The 14,711-nt window shown below is 48.2% G+C and overlaps 1 non-coding gene across 1 annotated transcript; it reads left to right on the top strand.

The window, feature by feature from the left end:
- Window positions 1-9,031: 9,031 nt before the first annotated feature.
- On the top strand, window positions 9,032-9,113 carry Trnal-aag. Its single transcript has one exon. It is a non-coding gene; the product is annotated as a tRNA-Leu (tRNA).
- Window positions 9,114-14,711: the final 5,598 nt, after the last annotated feature.

The following is a 14,711-nucleotide window of genomic DNA, read 5'->3' as shown; positions in this document are numbered from 1 at the left end:
CACAATATTGCAATTCGAGAAAACAAAAACGCAGAATATAGATAATGACCATATCTATCAGATTGTGAATCTGAACAGATCAGATCATTTTTAGCAATAGGAACAAATCAATTGCAGTGGCTACGCAGCGACCGACGTCACGCTCAGACTGATTTTCTGTCTCTCTCGCACGCACTCTTTGTCGTGTCGTTAATATTGCAGCGTCTGCCGGAGGGAGCATACTGACTAGTATCGGTATAACTGTAGAGTTGCGGTGTCCGCAGCAACTAAAAAAACAAAAAATCAGAATCATAGATAATGACCATATCTATCAGATTGCTGAATCTGGATCAGATCAGATCATTTTTATAGCAACAGGAACAAATCAATTTGCAGTGGCTACGCAGCGACCGACGTCACGCTCAGACTGATTTTCTGTCTCTCTCGCACGCACTCTTTGTCGTGTCGTTTAATATTAGCGGCGTCTGCCGGAGGAGAGCCATACTGACTTAGTATCGGGTATAACCGTAGAGTTGCGGTGTCCGCAGCAACTCACAACGTTCCCCTCGTTTTTATTATACCGATACTCAAAATGAGTATTGGGGTATATTAGATTTGTGGTAAAAGTGGATGTGTGTAACGTCCAGAAGGAATCGTTTCCGACCCCATAAAGTATATATATTCTTGATCAGCATCAATAGCCGAGTCGATTGAGCTCTGTCTGTCTGTCCGTCCGTCCGTCTGTCCGTCTGTCCGTCCCTTCAGCGCCTAGTGCTCAAAGACTATAAGAGCTAGAGCAACGATGTTTTGGATCCAGACTTCTGTGATATGTCACTGCTACAAAAATATTTCAAAACTTCGCCCCGCCCACTTCCGCCCCCACAAAGGACGAAAATCTGTGGGTCGTATCATTATTATAGCCAGCATCAAGAAAACAATTTCATTTTTTCTCGCCCTGTCTCTCTCTAACACACACGTAGCATAGGCGGCTTTGCTTAAAGTAAAACATAAGCGCCTAGATCTCAGAGACTACAAAAGCTAGAGCAACCAAATTTGGTATCCACACTTCTAATATATCGGACCGAGGCGAGTTTGTTTCAAATTTCGCCACACCCCTTCCGCCCCGCAAAGGACAAAAATCTGGGATATTCAAAAATCTCAGAGACTATTAAGGCTAGAGTAACCAAATTTGGTATCCGCACTCCTGTTAGATCTCACTATAAAACGTATATCTCAAAATTTCGCCCCACCCCCTTCCGCCCACACAAAGGACGAAAATCTGTTGCATCCACAATATTGCATATTCGAGAAAACTAAAAACGCAGAATCATAGACAATGACCATATCTATCAGATTGCTGAATCTGGATCAGATCAGATCATTTTTATAGCCAATAGGAACAAATCAATTTGCAGTGGCTACGCAGCACCCGACGTCACGCTCAGACTGATTTTCTGTCTCTCTCGCACTCACTCTTTGTCGTGTCGTTCAATATTAGCGGCGTCTGCCGGAGGAGAGCCATACTGACTTAGTATCGGGTATAACCGTAGAGTTGCGGTGTCCGCAGCAACTCACAACGTTCCCCCTCGTTATTATACCCGATACTCAAAATGAGTATTGGGGTATATTAGATTTGTGGTAAAAGTGGATGTGTGTAACGTCCAGAAGGAATCGTTTCCGACCCATAAAGTATATATATTCTTGATCAGCATCAATAGCCGAGTCGATTGAGCCCTGTCTGTCTGTCCGTCTGTCCGTCCGTCCGTCCGTCCGTCCGTCCGTCCCCTTCAGCTCCTAGTGCTCAAAGACTATAAGATCTAGAGCAACGATGTTTTGGATCCAGACTTCTGTGATATGTCACTGCTACAAAAATATTTCAAAACTTCGCCCGCCCACTTCCGCCCCACAAAGACGAAAATCTGTGGCATCCACATTTTTAAAGATACGATAAAACCAAAAACGCAGAATCGTAGAGGATGACTATATGTTCTAGAGTGTAAAATCTCAACCAGATCGTATAATTATTATAGCCAGAATCAAGAAAACAATTTCATTCTGTCTCGCTCTGTCTCTCTCTAACACACAGGTTTCATGGTCGGTTTTGCCAATTGCAAAATATGAGTTCAAGGATCTCAGAACCTATAAGAGCCAGAGCAACCAAATTTGGTATCCGCACTCCTGTAATATCGGACCTTGACCGTTTCGTGTCCAAATTTCGCCACACCCCCTTCCGCCACCACAAAGGACGAAAATCTTGGGCATCCACAAATCTCAGAGACTATTAAGGCTAGAGTAACCAAATTTGGTATCCGCACTTCTGTTAGATCTCACTATAAAACGTTTATCTCAGAATTTCGCCCCCCCCCCTTCCGCCACCACAAAAGACGAAAATCTGTTGCATCCACAATATTGCACATTCGAGAAAACTAAAAACGCTGAATCATAGATAATGACCATATCTATCAGACTGCTGAATCTGGATCAGATCGGATCATTTTTATAGCCAATAGGAACAAATCAATTTGCAGTGGCTACGCAGCGCCCGACGTCACGCTCAGACTGATTTTCTGTCTCTCTCGCACGCACTCTTTGTCGTGTCGATTAATATTAGCGGCGTCTGCCGGAGGAGAGACATACTGACTTAGTATCGGGTATAACCGTAGAGTTGCGGTGTCCGCAGCAACTCACAACGTTCCCCCTCGTTTTTAGCCTATTTTTATACCCGATACTCAAAATGAGTATTGGGGTATATTAGATTTGTGGTAAAAGTGGATGTGTGTAACGTCCAGAAGGAATCGTTTCCGACCCCATAAAGTATATATATTCTTGATCAGCATCAATAGCCGAGTCGATTGAGCTCTGTCTGTCTGTCCGTCCGTCCGTCTGTCCGTCTGTCCGTCCCCTTCAGCGCCTAGTGCTCAAAGACTATAAGAGCTAGAGCAACGATGTTTTGGATCCAGACTTCTGTGATATGTCACTGCTACAAAAATATTTCAAAACTTCGCCCCGCCCACTTCCGCCCCCACAAAGGACGAAAATCTGTGGGTCGTATCATTATTATAGCCAGCATCAAGAAAACAATTTCATTTTTTCTCGCCCTGTCTCTCTCTAACACACACGTAGCATAGGCGGCTTTGCTTAAAGTAAAACATAAGCGCCTAGATCTCAGAGACTACAAAAGCTAGAGCAACCAAATTTGGTATCCACACTTCTAATATATCGGACCGAGGCGAGTTTGTTTCAAAATTTCGCCACACCCCCTTCCGCCCCGCAAAGGACAAAAATCTGGGGATATTCAAAAATCTCAGAGACTATTAAGGCTAGAGTAACCAAATTTGGTATCCGCACTCCTGTTAGATCTCACTATAAAACGTATATCTCAAAATTTCGCCCCACCCCTTCCGCCCACACAAAGGACGAAAATCTGTTGCATCCACAATATTGCATATTCGAGAAAACTAAAAACGCAGAATCATAGACAATGACCATATCTATCAGATTGCTGAATCTGGATCAGATCAGATCATTTTTATAGCCAATAGGAACAAATCAATTTGCAGTGGCTACGCAGCACCCGACGTCACGCTCAGACTGATTTTCTGTCTCTCTCGCACTCACTCTTTGTCGTGTCGTTCAATATTAGCGGCGTCTGCCGGAGGAGAGCCATACTGACTTAGTATCGGGTATAACCGTAGAGTTGCGGTGTCCGCAGCAACTCACAACGTTCCCCTCGTTATTATACCGATACTCAAAATGAGTATTGGGGTATATTAGATTTGTGGTAAAAGTGGATGTGTGTAACGTCCAGAAGGAATCGTTTCCGACCCCATAAAGTATATATATTCTTGATCAGCATCAATAGCCGAGTGGATTGAGCCCTGTCTGTCTGTCCGTCTGTCCGTCCGTCCGTCCGTCCGTCCGTCCCCTTCAGCGCCTAGTGCTCAAAGACTATAAGATCTAGAGCAACGATGTTTTGGATCCAGACTTCTGTGATATGTCACTGCTACAAAAATATTTCAAAACTTCGCCCCGCCCACTTCCGCCCCCACAAAGTACGAAAATCTGTGGCATCCACATTTTTAAAGATACGATAAAACCAAAAACGCAGAATCGTAGAGGATGACTATATGTTCTAGAGTGTAAAATCTCAACCAGATCGTATAATTATTATAGCCAGAATCAAGAAAACAATTTCATTCTGTCTCGCTCTGTCTCTCTCTAACACACAGGTTTCATGGTCGGTTTTGTCAATTGCAAAATATGAGTTCAAGGATCTCAGAACCTATAAGAGCCAGAGCAACCAAATTTGGTATCCGCACTCCTGTAATATCGGACCTTGACCGTTTCGTGTCCAAATTTCGCCACACCCCCTTCCGCCACCGCAAAGGACGAAAATCTTGGGCATCCACAAATCTCAGAGACTATTAAGGCTAGAGTAACCAAATTTGGTATCCGCACTTCTGTTAGATCTCACTATAAAACGTTTATCTCAGAATTTCGCCCCCCCCCCCTTCCGCCACCACAAAAGACGAAAATCTGTTGCATCCACAATATTGCACATTCGAGAAAACTAAAAACGCTGAATCATAGATAATGACCATATCTATCAGACTGCTGAATCTGGATCAGATCGGATCATTTTTATAGCCAATAGGAACAAATCAATTTGCAGTGGCTACGCAGCGCCCGACGTCACGCTCAGACTGATTTTCTGTCTCTCTCGCACGCACTCTTTGTCGTGTCGATTAATATTAGCGGCGTCTGCCGGAGGAGAGCCATACTGACTTAGTATCGGGTATAACCGTAGAGTTGCGGTGTCCGCAGCAACTCACAACGTTCCCCCTCGTTTTTAGCCTATTTTTATACCCGATTCTCAAAATGAGTATTGGGGTATATTAGATTTGTGGTAAAAGTGGATGTGTGTAACGTCCAGAAGGAATCGTTTCCGACCCCATAAAGTATATATATTCTTGATCAGCATCAATAGCCGAGTCGATTGCGCCATGTCTGTCTGTCCGTCTGTCCGTCCGTCCGTCTGTCCGTCCCCTTCAGCGCCTAGTGCTCAAAGACTATAAGAGCTAGAGCAACGATGTTTTGGATCCAGACTTCTGTGATATGTCACTGCTACAAAAATATTTCAAAACTTCGCCCCGCCCACTTCCGCCCCCACAAAGGACAAAAATCTGTGGCATCCACAATTATAAAGATATGAGAAAACAAAAAACGTTGAATTGTAGAGAATGACCATATCTTTAAGACTGCGGAATCTGAATTGGATCGTATTGTTATTATAGCCAGCGTCAAGAAAACAATTTCATTTTTTCTCGCCCTGTCTCTCTCTAACACACACGTAGCATAGGCGGCTTTGATTAGAGTAAAACATTAGCGCCTAGATCTCAGAGACTACAAAAGCTAGAGCAACCAAATTTGGTATCCACACTTCTAATATATCGGGCCGAGACGATTTTGTTTCAAAATTTCGCCACACCCCCTTCCGCCTCCGCAAAGGACGAAAATCTGGGGATATTCAAAAATCTCAGAGACTATTAAGGCTAGAGTAACCAAATTTGGTATCCGCACTCCTGTTAGATCTCACTATAAAACGTATATCTCAAAATTTCGCCCCACCCCCTTCCGCCCACACAAAGGACGAAAATCTGTTGCATCCACAATATTGCACATTCGAGAAAACAAAAAACGCAGAATCATAGATAATGACCATATCTATCAGATTGCTGAATCTGGATCAGATCAGACCATTTTTATAGCCAATAGGAACAAATCAATTTGCAGTGGCTACGCAGCGACCGACGTCACGCTCAGACTGATTTTCTGTCTCTCTCGCACGCACTCTTTGTCGTGTCGTTTAATATTAGCAGCGTCTGCCGGAGGAGAGCCATACTGACTTAGTATGGGGTATAACTGTAGAGTTGCGGTGTCCGCAGCAACTAAAAAAACTAAAAAATCAGAATCATAGATAATGACCATATCTATCAGATTGCTGAATCTGGATCAGATCAGATCATTTTTATAGCCAATAGGAACAAATCAATTTGCAGTGGCTACGCAGCGACCGACGTCACGCTTAGACTGATTTTCTGTATCTCTCGCACGCACTCTTTGTCGTTTCGTTTAATATTAGCGGCGTCTGCCGGAGGAGAGCCATACTGACTAAGTTGCTGCTGACACCGCAGCACTACAGTCAGTATGGCTCTCCTCCGGCAGACGCCGCTAATATTAAACGACACGACAAAGAGTGAGTGCGAGAGAGACAGAAAATCAGTCTGAGCGTGACGTCGGGCGCTGCGTAGCCACTGCAAATTGATTTGTTCCTATTGGCTATAAAAATGATCTGATCTGATCCAGATTCGGCAATCTGATAGATGTGATCATTATCTATGATTCTGCGTTTTTAGTTTTTTCGTATCTTCAATATTGTGGATGCAACAGATTTTCGTCTTTTGTGGAGGGGAAGGGGGTGGGGCGAAATTTTGAGATATACGTTTTATAGTAAGATCTAACAGGAGTGCGGATACCAAATTTGGTTACTCTAGCCTTAATAGTCTCTGAGATTTTTGAATATCCCCAGATTTTTGTCCTTTGCGTGGGCGGAAGGGGGTGTGGCGAAATTTTGAAACAAACTCGTCTCGGTCCGATATATTAGGAGTATGGATACCAAATTTGGTTGCTCTACCTTTTATAGTCTCTGAGATCTAGGCGCTAATGTTTTACTCTAAGCAAAGCCGGCTATACTACGTGTGTGTTAGAGAGAGACAGAGCGAGAAAGAATGAAATTGTTTTCTTGATTCTGGCTATAATAATTATACGATGTGGTTGAGATTTAACACTCTAGAACATATAGTCATCCTCTACGATTCTGCGTTTTTGGTTTTCTCGTATCGTTAAAATTTTGGATGCCACAGATTTTCGTCCTTTGTGGGGGCGGAAGTGGGCGGGGCGAAGTTTTTAAATATTTTTGTAGCAGTGACATATCACAGAAGTCTGGATACAAGACATCGTTGCTCTATCTCTTATAGTCTTTGAGCACTAGGCGCTGAAGGGGACGGACAGACGGACAGACGGACGGACGGACAGACGGACAGACAGACATGGCTCAATCGACTCGGCTATTGATGCTGATCAAGAATATATATACTTTATGGGGTCGGAAACGATTTCTTCTGGACGTTACACACATCCACTTTTACCACAAATCTAATATATGTACCCCATTTAATTACTACATTTTCAGTATTTTTTCGTCGTCTTGAGCACGAAGCGGCCTCGAGAGAGGTGCCGTGCCGCAAAAAACCAAAATCTCCTTTTCACTAAAATGTTTTATAATGCAGATAGATAGATGGTGTAAAATATGGACCACCCATTAACGCTCTGACGACGACGCGGTGGCTGTCAACGTGCAACGAAAACACTTCAACTGGCAACAAAACAGCGCAGAAGAGCGCTTTGCCGCTCAAGGGTTGTTTTAATTGCTTTACAAAGTAGAACAACAATAACGTCGGGAACGGGAAAAACCTGCCGGTTAAGGCCGATATCACAATTCCACTACTATTTCTCCCTTGGCCCCTCTTATTATAAGTTTTTGAAATGTATTGTAACGGACCGTTCTTTTCCCGTCTGATGCAGCTGGGCTGGCTCAGCGGTCGGTAGGCTCGCTGCAACAATATTTGTATGTTGCCCCGACGACTCTCAGTCAGGCGACTGACGCGTTCGCTCTCACTCGACTCCCTTGGCTTTGCGGCCCGAGGGTGCCTCACTCCTGGTGGGTTGCGCGTCAAGCGTGGCACCGTTGGTTCAAGGGATTGGGGTCTTTGGCTCTTGGCTTCACGCTCGAGTCCGCCTCTCAATCCTCACACAACGTGTTCGCTTTCTAACGCTCTTTTCCCTTTGCTTGGTCTCACTCTTGTCACTCACTGTGCACTTCACTCTTGCTAGCTCCGTTTGCTGACTGTCCCTTGTTCCTGGTCGCGGCCCTCCTCTTATAGGCTCGCTTCTGCGTCAGCGCCGCCGATGCCGCCTGGCGCTAACGGCACTTTCCGCCATGCGGTGCCATGATCCTCTGAAGTATAGTCTTAACTTTTACAGCCACGACCTGTGGATCTTCACCCGCCGCGAGCTAGAGCCAGTTGGGAATTACAACAGCGCAATCAACGAAAAAGCAACCGACACGTGGGGATTATTGCGCGTATATGCGGAATATGGTGTTGCTATGGGGTGGGATCACTTTTTTCCGACTTGTGTGTTGTTCTAAGATTCTTCCTTCTTCAATGCCGATCGCCGATCGGATCGCTACGAAGCTGTTGAAAAAGATAGAAAATCTGGAAATTTACAAAAAATCAATTCAGTTGGCGGCGGTGGGATTCAAACCCAGGAGGCTGGTGCCTTAAACCAGCGCCTTAGACCGCTCGGCCACGCTACCATTTCCTAAGTAGCCGCCAAAGCCGCGACCGACTTAAATTTGTATAAATTCACGTGTGGCAAATATTTTCTATGCTGACGCGGCGTCTGACTTTTTGCTCCCTTTCGGTGGCATTTTAATGAAACCGCAAATGCTGCTCTGTTGTTGCCGACTGGTTTCCCAGTCCTTGGAGCACCCTCTGGCCAACCGCAGACTTTGTTTTTGTTTTCCCTGTCGTACCGTGCAAAGATTTTTATTGAAATTTTCTAATTTCATTGCGGATGTTTTGTACCGTCGGAGTCTTCTCCTTTTTCTAGATACCCAAGTCCTGCTCCTGCGCCAGTGCCTGTGCCAGCTCCGGCTACGGTTCCCTGCCACCGGCTTCAGTTTATGGCTTGCAGCAGCAGGGCGTCCGTCCAACCGCCTGTCACGCATAAATTCGCATTTTCATTTGAATTTTAAACGCATTTCTAAGCTGACGCCGCTGTCTAAGCAAAAATGATGACAGTTTTGTAAATATAATAAACATTTTAATGCAGCAGCCAGAGAAGGCAAGAGCAGAAGGCTTACGCCAGAAATTGATTTCGATTGATTGACATTTTCTTTTTTCCCAAATGAGCCCATTTATATTTATATGGTAGCGTGGCCGAGCGGTCTAAGGCGCTGGTTTAAGGCACCAGTCTCCTCGGAGGCGTGGGTTCGAATCCCACCGCTGCCAACTGAATTGATTTTTTGTAAATTTCCAGATTTTCTATCTTTTTCAACAGCTTCGTAGCGATCCGATCGGCGATCGGCATTGAAGAAGGAAGAATCTTAGAACAACACACAAGTCGGAAAAAAGTGATCCCACCCCATAGCAACACCATATTCCGCATATACGCGCAATAATCCCCACGTGTCGGTTGCTTTTTCGTTGATTGCGCTGTTGTAATTCCCAACTGGTTCTAGCTCGCGGCGGGTGAAGATCCACAGGTCGTGGCTGTAAAAGTTAAGACTATACTTCAGAGGATCATGGCACCGCATGGCGGAAAGTGCCGTTAGCGCCAGGCGGCATCGGCGGCGCTGACGCAGAAGCGAGCCTATAAGAGGAGGGCCGCGACCAGGAACAAGGGACAGTCAGCAAACGGAGCTAGCAAGAGTGAAGTGCACAGTGAGTGACAAGAGTGAGACCAAGCAAAGGGAAAAGAGCGTTAGAAAGCGAACACGTTGTGTGAGGATTGAGAGGCGGACTCGAGCGTGAAGCCAAGAGCCAAAGACCCCAATCCCTTGAACCAACGGTGCCACGCTTGACGCGCAACCCACCAGGAGTGAGGCACCCTCGGGCCGCAAAGCCAAGGGAGTCGAGTGAGAGCGAACGCGTCAGTCGCCTGACTGAGAGTCGTCGGGGCAACATACAAATATTGTTGCAGCGAGCCTACCGACCGCTGAGCCAGCCCAGCTGCATCAGACGGGAAAAGAACGGTCCGTTACAATACATTTCAAAAACTTATAATAAGAGGGGCCAAGGGAGAAATAGTAGTGGAATTGTGAAATCGGCCTTAACCGGCAGGTTTTTCCCGTTCCCGATGTTATTGTTGTTCTACTTTGCAAAGCAATTAAAACAACCCTTGAGCGGCAAAGCGCTCTTCTGCGCTGTTTGTTGCCAGTTGAAGTGTTTTCGTTGCACGTTGACGCCACCGCGTCGTCGTCAGAGCGTTAATGGGTGGTCCATATTTTACACCATCTATCTATCTGCATTATAAAACATTTTAGTGAAAAGGAGATTTTGGTTTTTTGCGGCACGGCACCTCTCTCGAGGCCGCTTCGTGCTCAAGACGACGAAAAAATACTGAAAATGTAGTAATAAAATGTTTGCTAATGGGCGGAGGAAGTGTAGTGCTTCCATAAATTACTTAACGCTGCATATGAATGACCCTTGAGCGAGGGCGTGATTATACCCGATACTCAAAATGAGTATTAGGGTATATTAGATTTGTGGTAAAAGTGGATGTGTGTAACGTCCAGAAGAAATCGTTTCCGACCCCATAAAGTAATATATATTCTTGATCAGATTCAATAGCCGAGTCGATTGAGCCATTTCTGTCTGTCCGTCTGTCCGTCTGTCCGTCCGTCCGTCTGGCCGTCTGTCCGTCCAAAATTCTGTGATATGTCACTGCTACAAAAATATTTCAAAACTTCGCCCCGCCCACTTCCGCCCACTTCCACAAAGAAGGAAAATCTGTGGCATCCACATTTTTAAAGATACGATAAAACCAAAAACGCAGAATCGTAGAGGATGACTATATGTTCTAGAGTGTAAAATCTCAACCAGATTGTATAATTATTATAGCCAGAATCAAGAAAACAATTTCATTCTTTCTCGCTCTGTCTCTCTCTAACACACAGGTTTCATGGTCGGCTTTGCCAATTGCAAAATATGAGTTCAAGGATCTCAGAACCTATAAGAGCCAGAGCAACCAAATTTGGTACCCACACTCCTGTGATATCGGACCTTGACCGATTTGTGTCCAAATTTCGCCACACCCCCTTCCGCCCCCGCAAAGGACGAAAATCTGGGGCATCTACAATATTGCACATTCGAGAAAACTAAAAACGCAGAATCATAGATAACGACCATATCTATCAGATTGCTGAATCTGGACCAGATCAGATAATTTTTATAGCCAAAAGGAACAAATCAATTTGCACTGGCTACGCATCGCCCGACGTCACGCTCAGACTGATTTTCTGTCTCTCTCGCACGCACTCTTTGTCGTGTCGTTTAATATTAGCAGCGTCTGCCGGAGGAAAGCCATACTGAATTAGTATCGGGTCCGCGGGATGACGGGATCGGGCCGGCAGTGGCCCAGCGCATGACCAAATATGGTCATGAGATCACGCCACCAGCCAGGTCCCGTTGGAAAGCGACAAGGGAATGAAGGAACGCCGATGGAAAAATACGGGCACCGCATGGCGGAAAGTGCCGTTAGCGCCAGGCGGCATCGGCGGCGCTGACGCAGAAGCGAGCCTATAAGAGGAGGGCCGCGACCAGGAACAAGGGACAGTCAGCAAACGGAGCTAGCAAGAGTGAAGTGCACAGTGAGTGACAAGAGTGAGACCAAGCAAAGGGAAAAGATCGTTAGAAAGCGAACACGTTGCGTGAGGATTTAGAGGCGGACTCGAGCGTGAAGCCAAGAGCCAAAGACCCCAATCCCTTGAACCAACGGTGCCACGCTTGACGCGCAACCCACCAGGAGTGAGGCATCCTCGGGCCGCAAAGCCAAGGGAGTCGAGTGAGAGCGAACGCGTCAGCCGCCTGACTGAGAGGCGGATTTGGGCCACGTGCCAAGAATCGCTAGCCCCAGTCAGTAGAGCCGGCGGTGCCACGCTCGGCGACGCCGTGGGGGGCCCAGGGAGCGCCACGCTCATCGAACCACAGAGGAGAACCACGAGGAGGACCCGCACCGGAGTCGGAATAGAGTAAGATAGACTTAAGATACCAATAAAGCATACTAGCATACCAGTACAAGACCCAACCCGTGCCTTCTTACTTGTCGTCGGGGCAACATACAAATATTGTTGCAGCGAGCCTACCGACCGCTGAGCCAGCCCAGCTGCATCAGACGGGAAAAGAACGGTCCGTTACAACTGGCGCCCAACGTGGGGCCTCTCGACAAGCAAAATACAAAGTGCATTTGGGAAGGGCGGTATTGAGTTTGGTATCGCGAGGGCACAAAAATGAGGAGCCGACGATGGGTTCATTCATTGAGGAAAGAGGACTTGGTCCAGTGCGCGCGGGCGTGCGGTCTTCGATTGGAAGGCACGCTGACCAAGATGCGCCGAATCTTCAAGGAGTGGATAGAGAAACACGGAGAGGAACCGGAGTATGCGGACGCGCTCGAGGCCTGGGAGATGAAAGCGGGAGGAGCCGTGACCGCGGCCCAAATGGAGGACGGGGCGGATCCATACGAGCGCCTGACGCTGCCGGCGAGTGCGGAGCAAGTAACGCTGTGGAGACGGCCGTCCGAGACCCCAGAGGAGCTCATCGCGAGCCTGGCGGTCCCGGTGAAAAGCCGGTCGCCTAGCCGACCGCGGGCAGAGAGTGGGGAGAGGCCAACCAGGCCAGCACAGCCGGAGCAAGGGGGCGCGAGAAACCCACAGGGATTGGAAGAAGGGAGAGCAGGGGAGGATCGTCGACGGGGACTAGATGAACAAACCACGAGACCGCCCAGTTCGAGTTTTGCCCACGTCGCCAAGCAGGTCAGGGAGTGGTCGTTTCGGTTCGACGGAACGGCGAAACCACTCGAGTTCCTGGAACAGATCGAGTGGTCAGCCGACATGTACGGGTTGGAGTTGAATCTAATTCCGCGAGCCATGCCTGAGCTGCTAAAGGGTCGGGCGCTCATGTGGTTTGTAGCCAACAACAGGCAGTGGCAGACATGGGACGCATTTGCGCGTAGCTTCCAAGCATACTTCCTGCCGAGGGGGTATTTTGAAAAATTACTCCAGGAGGTGAGGTTGAGGAAGCAAAGATGGGGAGAGCCATTCAAGGACTACATGGTGGAGATGCAGACCCTTATGCGGCCACTAAAATGCACGCCCGAAGAGCAGTTGGAGCTCATTAGAGACAACAGCATGCCCGATCTGAGGGTGTTCATCCGGCCACATAGGTGCAGAGACCTGGATCACATGATGACGCTGGCCGACGAGTTTGAGGCTCTGGAGAGGGACCGGCTGGAGTTCCAACGGGAGTGTCCGGCGAATAAGGCAAAAGCAAACAATCCGTTCGCTCGTCCGGCAGTAACGGAGATATGTCGCCGCTGCCAGGGCGACACGACAGCCAGCTCTGATTCGACAAGGGAAAAAAGGCCGGTCCCAACGCGGCGGGACGACCAAGCGAACACGAACATAGAGGCTGGGTTCGTGAAAAACCCAGCCCAGGCGTGTCGACGATGTGGAAGTGACCGCCATTGGGCACAAGCATGCGATGGCCGACCTATAACATTCTGCTGGAGGTGCGGCAAGGTAGGAGCCCCGACATGGCAGTGCTGCCAGAAAGCGGGAAACGCCCCGCGACCCAAGCCGCGGAGGGCCGTGCCAGGGTCGCAAGACGAAGCCCCCCAAAGCTCATAGGAGAACTCACGGAGGAGGATGTCCAGCTGTCGGCGGTAGTGAGGATCGCGGGCAGCAACTGGAAAGCAACGGTCGATACCGGGGCGACAAGCAGTTTTATCAGCTGCGAGGCGGCGAGTAGACTGGGGGAAGAGGGGCGACAGAAAGAGACGTGGAAGCTGGTGCGGCTGGCTGACGGACGCAGCCGGGAAATCAATTCCCAGATCGAGGTGGAGCTGGCCTTCGGGGACAAGATCGTTACAATCCCGCTTCTCGTGTTGCCCGGAGTAATAGATGAGCTGGTTCTGGGATGGGATTTCCTCGCCGCGGTCGGAGCAGAGGTGACCTGTGCGGGACACAGGATTGTGATCCCGGCGAGAGGCCACCGCCAGGGGCGGTTGGAGGAGAAGCTGTCAGTGGCGGTGGTAGCGAACACGGGAAGGTCTGTCGAGCCCGCATCCGACGGAACGCGAGCGGAGGAGGGATCGGTTGAAAACTTCCTGGCAAAGGAGTTGGAGGAGTTCCGAGAACTGAATGATCTCTATGAGCGACGCGCAGCCGGTCAAACAGCGCTACTATCCCAAAAATCCCAAGATGCAAGCCGAAATCAACCAACAGGTTGACGAACTGCTGGAAAGAGGGTGTATTGAGCCCTCGAAGAGCCCGTACAGTTCACCCATCGTGATGGTCAAAAAGAAGACGGGAAAGTGGAGATTATGCGTGGACTTCAGACAGATAAACGCGAAGTCCATCAAGGATGCGTACCCCATGCCAAGAATAGACTACATTTTGGACCAGCTCAGGGAGGCACGGTTCATCAGTAGCTTGGACTTAAAGGACGGATATTGGCAGATACCACTGGAGGAAGGCAGTAGGAAGTTCACCGCGTTCACGGTGCCCGGCAAAGGGCTGTTGCAGTGGAAGGTGATGCCATTCGGACTCCACTCAGCCTCGGCTACGTTTCAGAGGGCATTGGACCAGGTGATAGGCCCCGAGATGATGCCACACGCGTTCGCGTACCAAGACGACATCATTGTCATCGGCCGTACCGAGGAGGAGCACAAGCGCAACCTCGAAGAAGTTTTTCGACGGTTGAAGAACGCCAACTTGCGCCTAAATGTGGACAAGTGTCAATTTTTTAGGAAGGAGCTACGATACCTGGGGCATTTGGTAACGGGAGACGGAATCTGCACCGATCCCGAGAAAGTGGCGGCCATTAAGGAGT

Source organism: Drosophila miranda (assembly GCF_003369915.1).
Source record: "Drosophila miranda strain MSH22 chromosome Y unlocalized genomic scaffold, D.miranda_PacBio2.1 Contig_Y2_pilon, whole genome shotgun sequence".
NCBI classification, from domain to species: domain Eukaryota; kingdom Metazoa; phylum Arthropoda; class Insecta; order Diptera; family Drosophilidae; genus Drosophila; species Drosophila miranda.
This window is presented reverse-complemented; position numbering and strand designations above follow the sequence as displayed.